Consider the following 9602-nt stretch of genomic DNA (forward strand, 5'->3'; position numbering starts at 1 on the left):
TCCCAGAATGCCGACAATAGCCCCCAGGCCCAAGGCGCACTTGGACTTGGCTTCGAGGTGAAGCCGGAGGGCAAGGGCGGAGCGTCGCTAGCCCCAATCGTCTGCGGATCGAGCCGATGCGTGGCACTTGATGGGACGTGGGCATCTCCACTTCCCCACGCCACCTCGACAACTTCCCATGCTAAAAATACTGGCACCTGCTACTGAGCCTTCAATGCCTTCTCTTGGCCTTGCTCCAGATTCCCTTTCTTCCTACCGAGAGCATCTCTAGATCTGGTCGAATTCCTCCTCCCTTCTACATCTCTCCTTCTGAGGTCTTGCGGATGGCGTCCGGTAAGGTGAAGCCTGCCGTTCCGGCCGCAAACTCCTCCTTCGCACCTACGCCGGCCCTCGACGCGTCCTCCATCACCGAGGAGAGACACCTCGCCGTCGCACTCCCTCTGACGGCAAGCCATGACAACGAGTGGAACGAGACGATGCTCCTGGCCAGCTCCGCTGAGCGGAGGACCTTGGCGGGGAAGTTCTACCCCTTCTTCCTCCACATCGTCTTTGCGGGGCTCGTCCCACCTTTCTCCAAGTTCTTCACCGCCATCTTTGACCACTACCAGGTTCAGGCCCTGCATCTTCAGCCCAACTCCATCCTTGTCCTATCCATCTTCGCCTTTAACTGTGAGGCATTTGTGGGTGTGGTGCCCTCCGTTGCACTCCTCCGCCACTTCTTCTACCTCCGGATGCATGCTCCAACCCAGCGCTCCAGCGGCATTTCCTTCGCCGCGGTCCACAAGGGCAACACACTCATGAGGGCTGGGAAGAAGGTGAAGAACTTCTGGCGCAAGTGTGTCTTCATGGACGCCGGGGCCTCCACGCTCGACTGGAGTTGCCGACCGAGCTGCTGCCAGAGAAGCTTGACCGATGGGCCCATGAGAAGCTCTCCGACCCCCGAGCAGCGCTGGTCTTGAAGAAGATGATGATGGACATGGATGCCGGGGTGCTGACGGGGGCCACACTTGTCAAGGAGTTCGTGATGCAGTGCCTGGCCCCGCTCCAGGCGCACACGCGCCCCATGTGGGAGTTCTAGGGCGCAGAGGGCGACATCCGGCTGTGCTCGGGGAGCCAAACGGGCGAGGAGCTGGACAAGGCCATGAGCACCCTACTCAAGGGGGGGTCCTCCCAGTGGCCTACATCCCGTTGTATCGTCGTGTCGATAGGGGGGCGCTTGTCGCCACCATACCCGTCTTCAACGAGCTGGTGCTCATGCCGTTCGAGCTCCCTAACTTGCCGGTGCCGGTATGACTTGGAGGGGACCGTGGACGATGTGGCAGAGATCTCTCCCCTGTCTCAGGGCAAACTTCTCCGCGGCCTCTCTGATGATGACGATGCCGCCGAGCCCCCGGTCATGGAACCCCCACGCTCCTCCGGGGTTGTTACAAGGTCCAGGGCCACTCCCCCGGCCCAGCGGAGGCCAGGCCAAACGACTCTGAAGAAGAGCGGTGTGGCACCCCCTTACCGAGGCGACGCCTCCGCCAAGCCGTCAGTCGACGCCGCACCGAGGCCAGCCATCGTGCCCCCCGCCAACCCTCGGGACGCGGCAAGGTCCGCATACAGGAAGATTGGAGGCGCCCTGGCCCCAGCTAGGAAAAGGGCGTACATTGCCTCTGATGAGTAAGCATCTTACCTTGTTTTCGTTTGCCATCCTTGGTGCCGTGCCCACAATGCTCCCCTCCTGATGACCAAGATGGAGATCATGGTGAAGAAGAGGAAGGAGGAAGCCAGGACCACGGAGGAACCACCGCTCGCCACGGCCGCGGTGGCCCTGGAGCAGACGGAGGAGATCGCCTCACGCTCTCCCGTGACGGAACGGACCCCCAAAGCACGGTGGTGGATCCTTATGAGGAGTCTGCCTCCGTGGGCCAGCAGGCTCCAGAGCCACCATCCCCATCACATCCACCGCGGGTTCGTAGGCTCCAGAGCCCCCAGCTTCCCTTGCTGCTGCTGTGATGCCAGCTCACGCGCCGGTGCCGCCTCCTCCCCAGGCTCTTGTGCTGGCGGACTGCGGCCCCCTTGTCAGTCCAGGGCTCTGGATAGGGCCTATGCCATGCTGGACCAGCTCCGGACCGATCTCCAAGGCGCCGACAGATGCATGGTGAGGGAGTGCATGGGACCGATCTCAGGGTGGCTCCAGGCCAACGCGTCTGCCAGGATAACCTGTGGCCAGGCTGAGACCGTCACCGCGGAGAGCAGGAGGGAGGCCAATGAGGCTGCGATGGCTTGTGACGCAGCGCTGGCCGACGCGGCGTTTGCCATGGAGCACTACAACAAGGCGGAGGTCGAGCTGAAAGCTCTCCACGAGGCGCAGGCTGCCCACACCCAATTGCTCCAGCAGCAAGAGGAGGATATCAAGGCCCATGAAGCGATGCTTGTCGACCGCGACTTCAAGCTAGCCCAGGCAACGAAGGACCAAGCCGTGGAGAAGGGCCGCCTGGGAAAGCTGAAGGAGGAGGTGGACAGGGCCATGCGTCCCATGCCCAGCTCGTCTCTGAGGCGACGGCTCGGCTGGAAGCCAGGGAGAAGACCCTCGCCACCGCCGAGAAAACGACGGTCGTGGAACATGAAGCCTTCGTCTCCCTCGAGCTGAGGTCCCACACGGCGCTATGCTCCCTATATGGGGGAGGGTACGAGTAGCCGTTGGCGACTCCGAAGGACGGCCTTGCTAGGCTTCTCCCCAAGCTTGTCGAGGCACTTGAAGGCATCACCGCTGGAGTGGACTCCATGGTGGAGGGGGAGTGCCGCGTGCTTTTTACCGCGGTCGCGAGGCGCTTCTTCAACCACCTCCACCTCCGAGAGCCAGGCTTGGACCTTAGCACCCTGATTGAACCAGTGGCTCATGGGTCCCGCACCACTGCCACCGAGCCTGTGAAGAAGCAGGTGGAAGCCCAGCTGGGGAAGTTCCTCCATGTCCCCGACCCTGCAGCTGCGACGTCAAAAGCCGGTGGTGAAGATGGTGGCAGCATTGGCAACGACGGGCTTCCCAAGGCGGGCGGTAGCGGCAACTAGGGCGATGGCGTCGCTTCCTCCTAGTTTAACCCAACAACATTCATCGTGCCTCACGGAGGTGTGAGAACTTCTGCTTATATTTGTGGAACATTATGTTTTGTAATAACTGGCTGGAACTCAGTGATTTCCTTTTCATGCTCGATTTCCTTTCTGTTTGCCTTAGTGTTCTACGTCGGTAGGGCCCATCCCCGCGCATACCTCAACCGCCGTTGGGGCGTCCGGATCATCAAGACGAGGCCAAGGGGTGAGGGGATACGTGACCAGTGAGGCCCCTGAGTCGCGATGCTCAGGGGTCCCCCTTGACGTTCGAACGACCCTCATGAGGGAAACGCGAGCAGCGTCTGAGTTAATCCGGAGTCCCCCATACATTTCCTTGCCAGCTTTTGCCTGGGAGGGTCGCGAGAAAACCAGGTGCGAGAGACCTGGTGAGGTGGCGTGCGCCAGGCATGGCCTGGGCGCAGCCCTTGTGTCCAGCCCCTCGCGCGGGCCTCCCATGGGGAAAGTTGTGCGGCAGGGCCGTACAGAGAGCCTGTAGGCCGTCCTGAGGTTATTGCAAACACTAGGTTCCCTTAGTTGTTTATTCACCAGTGCCGAGCATGGTGCTTCCACTTTAGCGTGGGCATAGCTACTCCTCGACCGTGTCATCCGCCAGCGTGGAACATGGGGCTTGCACTGGTGCATGGGCATAGTCGCTCCTTGATAGTGTCGTCTGCCAGCGTGAAGCATGGGGCTTCCACTGGTGTGTGGGTGGGAGTTCCCTCAGGGCGAGACTCCGGGGCGTGTACATCCCCGTCCATACACGTGGCTAGCACGACAGGACTGGAGGAGGTGTATATGGGCACTCATGAGCCAGCGCGGGACTCACGAGGCCCCACCTCAGGGCGAGTTGTGCCTGAATTTGTAGCGCATGGCGCTTGTGAGAAACATGCAAGATGTGTGAGGTGGCGTGCGCCGAGTGGATCTCCGGGGGAAATCGCATGAGAAGGCCAAACACCAACGACCCCAGGAGGTGACGTGAACGGGGCCGGCCCACCAGACAGAGCTCAACCGTTGGGTTTATCAATGCTGCAGGGACGGACCCGAGCACAGGCGCCGTGCCCAGTCTTCTCATGCAATAATCCTAAAGAAAGACAATCAACGTGCAGCTCCCGTGGCGGCGAGGAATCGGGTCGCACGCCCTGACTTATCCACATGCGATTATCTCATGCGAGAACAGGGCACCAAGGACCACGGGAGGTGACGTGCATTGAAGCTGCCCCGCAGGACAGAGCTCGGCCACTTGGGTTTAGCGACGCTGTAGGGACGGACCCGAGCACAGACGTCGTGCCAGTCCTTAATCATGAGGCTGTCGTGGGCGGGCTTGTGAGGGCGCACAACATTCATGGTGGCGAAGCACCGGACATGCATGTTGTGATATTTTAGGAAATTCATAAGAGGCGAAGCCAGTTCTGGTACATGCACAAAAATGATACAGGCTGCAGCGGCGGACCATAACAACTTGAGGATAATGCAGCCCGAGGGGCGCCCTCAACTGAACAAACCAAAAAGTCACTTGGCACCATTGTTGCAGAAGTGTTGGAGTAGCTGAAGATGCATGCTGCAGAGGTCGCTCCTCACGAGCCGGCCGGCTCCTGAGTTTCTAGGGGCTACAGAGGTCCGGGGGGCTCACGAGGTTCCGGCACCTCCTGGCCTTGTGAGCCGCCAAGACACCCTGCATGCAGTGTTGGTGCGAGGTAGCCAGGTTCAGCAGACCGAAAGGCATGCAAAAAAAGCTGCAGGGGTAGCCCCCACTTCGGCTAACGCGGGACAGCCAGAAGAGCTCCTAAGAAGCAGCCATGTTGAGGCCTGGGATGTTGACGCAGACGCGCAGCTCGCCACCCGTGCCAGGGGCGACAGCTGCGCTGAGTGGTGCGAGGCGACTCTCTCCACGCATGGCTCGCGCCTCCTGAAGCTCTTCGGTCGCCTTGGTGATGAACTCCTGAACACATGGCGCCTAGCGCCCCGCTCATAGAAGCGCGCGTTGAAGCACGCCTCCACATGGTGCTCGAACGCCTCCCTCGTGACACTGGTCAGATCAGAGGTCCTCCAGACGAGAGCCCCCGAGCCCGTCCTGAGAGGGGATCCGGGCGCGCCTTCCTATGTGAGAGAGAAAGGCACCCCAACAGTGGGCGTAGGGCCTGAGGCATGATCGTCGGACGCCCCACCCTCCTGACGGCCCTTCAGGAGGAGCTGCTTCTTCTTCTTGGGGACGACCTCAGGAGGACAGATGGGCACCCTCGTCATCTTAGTTTTCGACCGCTGCGACCTGGTAGGCATGCTCGAGGGAGCACACCGCGTCCTTCTTGTCGCAAGCGACTGTGATAATGCCACAACTTCTTGGCATCTTAAGGACATTGTAGCCGTGGTGAGTCACTGCCATGAACTTGGTGAGGGTCGGATACCCGAGGATGGCATTGTATGGGAGACGAATGTGGGTGACGTCGAAGCTGATGAGCTCGGTGCGGTAGTTGTCGCGCTTGTGGAAGGTGACGGGGAGGCGAATCTGTCCCAAGGGAACGGTGGAGCCGTCAGTCACTCCTGAGAAGGGCTTGGTGGGAAGTTGCTGTTCATAGGGCACCTGGAGCGTCTCGAATGTCTCAACGGAGAGGAAATTGAGCCCCGTGCCACTGTCAATGAGTGTCTTGGTGATGAGGACGTTGCTGATGGTCGGTGACCAGAGCATTGGGAGCGCGCGGGTGGTGGCCGAGCACTTGAGCTGGTCTGTAGAGTCAAAGGTGACGACGTACTTGGACCACCTGAGGGGACGCGATGCCCCGATCTTCGGAAGGCTCGCGTTCACCTAACGAGCGAACTGCTTGAAGATGCGATGAGAGGCGGGGGCCTGGGCGCCACCCAGGATGTAGGCAATGGCACGAGGCTATTGGAAGCCCTCGGCCCCATCGTCTTGGTAGTGGTCGTCATTCCTCCTTGGCGGCGGCAGCACCGGAGGGAGGCTGGCGTTGCCCCGAGGACGGTCCTCACAAGTCTAGTCTCTCCGGGGCCATCGCAAGGCTGGCCCTACCAGCGGTCCTCACGGGCCTGATCATGCCAGTCATAGCGGGGGTCGCGGTTGTCCCAACGACCTCTACCGCGGCCTCCTCCGCGGCCGTAGCCACGGTCTTTGTGCTTGGGACGGCGGCCAAGGCGCCCGCCACGGATTGCCCTGAGCTCCTGGAAGTCATTGGTGGTGTGTCTATGGATGTTGTGGAAGACGCAGAATGGAAGGCTGGCTGGAGGATTTGGCATGGTTGCATCCGCACTTCATCTCCGGTTCAGCCGCGAGCACAGCAGGGCCCTTACACTTTACGTTCTTAGCCTTGGCCTTCTTGTCTTTAGGATCGTCCTCCGGGAGCTGCAGGAGGGAGAGGCGACCTTCCTCTACCCTCGCGCATCTGGTGGCCATGTTGAGCATCTCCAGAGCCAAGCACAAGTCCTCATGTATGAGGAGCTCCTCCTTTATCTTAACATCTCGGACTCCCTCAGAGAGTGCCAAAATGATGGCTTCGTCCAACACCTTCGGGATCTTGAGGTGAACATTCGTGAAGCGCTTTATGTACTTGTGCAAGTTCCGGCTGCCGGTTGATGCGCTGCAGGTCACCCACGGCACGAGCATGGTCGCGAGTGCCCTGGAAGTTGGCGATGAAGCGCTTGTGCAGCTCGTCCCAGGAGGAGATCGACCCCACCAGAAGGATCAAGAGCCAAGAGTGCACGCCATCCTTGAGGGCCATGGGGAACTAGTTATCCATGACATTGTCGTTGCCGTTCGCCGCCTCGATACTTAGCTCGTAGAGCTAGTGGTACTTAGCGGGGTCAGGATTGCCGTCGTAGTGTGGAGGCAGATCCGGCTTGAACTTGCCGGGCCAGACAACGCGGCGCAGCTCCGGGGTGAATGCATGGCAACCTGTCACACTCACAGGAGCCAGCCGCAGAGGAGGAGCCTGGTCTTGACGCCCGCGTACTGCCGCCTCTGGCGGCACACGATCTTGAGTGGTGGTGTCAGAAGCGCGTGTGCTTCTCCTTGGGGCTGCTGCACCACCTGATAGCTTTCATCGTCGCGTGCTGGCGCTCTGCACTGCAGGTTGTGCTGGTGTGCCTCACGCCTCGGCTCGGGATCCACGCCGTGCAGAGGAGGAGGAGGAGGCGCACCATGAGCCACGTCGCCCACCAGGGACAGCGGAGGACGAGGCAAACGGGACGGCGCAGGGTCCTCACCAGCGGTGTTGACGAGCTCGGCGATGCGGGCGAGCCAGTCATCTTACAGGTCATTGGTCGGGCGATAGCGCAGAAACTCACGCGCCATGAGCATCGCAGCATGCGCGTTCGCCGGCTCATGACGAACGTGAGAAGACGACGCCGTAGCTGGAGTGGGTGATGGAGTTGTGGTGCGACCGTCGCATTGCACAGACGGTGGCAACAACGAATCCTGCTGTTCGTGTGCAGAAGGGTCGATGGCGGCGTTAGCCACCGGGGAGGCAGAGCAGCGAGGTGCGCCATTGCCCACAGGTGCCGTCTTAGCGACACAGGTGGCCCGTCGCTCGGCATGGACACGACGAGCGTCAGCCATGGGAACGACGGGACAACGGCGGAGTGAATGCCGGAAGAGTGGCTTCGACACACCCCTACCTGGCGCGCCAAATGTCAGATTCAGGGCTACGCAGACCCAAGAAAGGTTCAAACTCTGGGGCATGTGCGAATAACTCAACCTCTTCAGCCAACCAGCTCGTCACCCCCATGGCCTAGCTCGATGAACAAGGAAGAAGATGGAATCGGTGGTTTACCCAGGTTTGGGCCACCTTGCGGTGTAAAACCCTACTCCTACTTTGTGGTGGATTGGCCTTATGAGGGGATGAGGATGAACTAGTACAAGGGAAGAACAACCTCGTGAGATTTGCTCTGGTGTGGATGGAGAAGGATCCGATCATCTCTGCTATGGTGGTGGCTAGCCTATACTTATAGTGGCTTCGGTCCTCTTCCCTCAAAACGTAGGTGGGAAGGGATCCCACAGTGGACAAGTTGAAAGGGGACAAGTAGTACATCTTATCCTGACGAAAGGTGGTCTTCGCCTGGAAAGCCTCTGGTCGTGACGCTGCGGTGGGCTCGGTGATGACATCCGTCCTGCCGTCCTGGCAGTCTTGGCCTCGTTGAACAGGAATGGAAACCTTTGCCTGATTCCTCGGGACCCCGCGCTCGTGCTTGCCTCCTTAGCACCAAATAGGAAACTGGCTCCTCTGTGCCCGCTGGCGCCCTCCTGGCCTTGTGTCACCCCAACCTCGTGAGGTTGGGCACCTGCATAGAAATCTCAGCTCCTTAGGAGGCAGCCCGGGAAGGCCGCTCCCTCCGGAGGTCATGATGTCACCCACCTCGCGAGGGTCTTGTCTTGATGGTGTTGTAGATGGGCCATACCAGGCTATCGATGGAGCCACGCCATGGGTCGCAGGCAGGCATGTCTGGGTACCCTGGTTCCTAGAACACCGACAATGTGTAAAATCATCATTGGCTAGAGGAAATTTGTGTCGGCTCCTCGGTGGGCTAGATGTCGTCCGTCCAATGGAGGAGACGTGCCTATGATACGTCGACACATGGCTGGGCCCAACAGAGGCCCATATAGGTTAAAAAGGCAGGCCGAGTGAAAGGCCCATAGTATTTAGTGAGGTACTAGTGGGTCAGCCCACTAACGGCCTGTTTAAACATGGCCCATTTACGGCCCGTAGCCAGATCTGGCCTGTTAATTGTTCGCTGAATATTTGGGCCCAATTACGGCCTAGTGACATTTCGGCCAGTTAGAGCCCCGATGTAGACGTGGGCCCATTTCAGCTCGGTGTGTCTTTTGGCCTGGGAATGGCCTGTGCTGCCCATGGGCCATATATGGTCTGACACGATATCCGTCCGTCTAACGACATGTGATCAAGGTGGCAACAGTTCAGCCCAACATGACTTTGGGCCTGTTAAAGGCCTGTCGTATAATTTGGCCCGTTGATGCCTCTACTAAGCTTTCGGCCTCTTGAAGGCCCATGATATTAGTGGGCCAACTAGGGCCCGAGATATGTTTCGGCCTGGTAATGGCTCGTCATATAAGTGGGCCAATAATGGCCCGGTATACATTTCAGCCTGCTGAAGGCCCGTCGACGACTAGTGAAAATTGAGGACCAACTAGCATTTCAGCTTGCTAAAGGCCCATGGTTTCTTCTGAGCCTTAACAGGCCAGAAGAATATTCAGCCTGTTAATGGCCCGAACCTACATGGGCCCAACTAAGCGCTAGGTCCACTAAAGGCCCAACTAAACTTTGGGTAGAATATAGGCCTGTGTAAGTTGTGGGCCTCACTACTAGGAAAAGGGCTATAGATGGAATTGACACTAATGGCGCACCAGACATGTGGTGCGCCATTACTATATACTAATGGCGCACCATGTGTTGGTACGCCATTAGTGTCCAAATACTAATGGCGCACCACATCCACGGTGCGCCATTAGTAAAAATATTTTTTTTAAAATTTTGTTCAAAACTACT

The sequence above is a fragment of the Triticum aestivum genome, chromosome 6B, assembly GCF_018294505.1.
Source record: "Triticum aestivum cultivar Chinese Spring chromosome 6B, IWGSC CS RefSeq v2.1, whole genome shotgun sequence".
NCBI classification, from domain to species: domain Eukaryota; kingdom Viridiplantae; phylum Streptophyta; class Magnoliopsida; order Poales; family Poaceae; genus Triticum; species Triticum aestivum.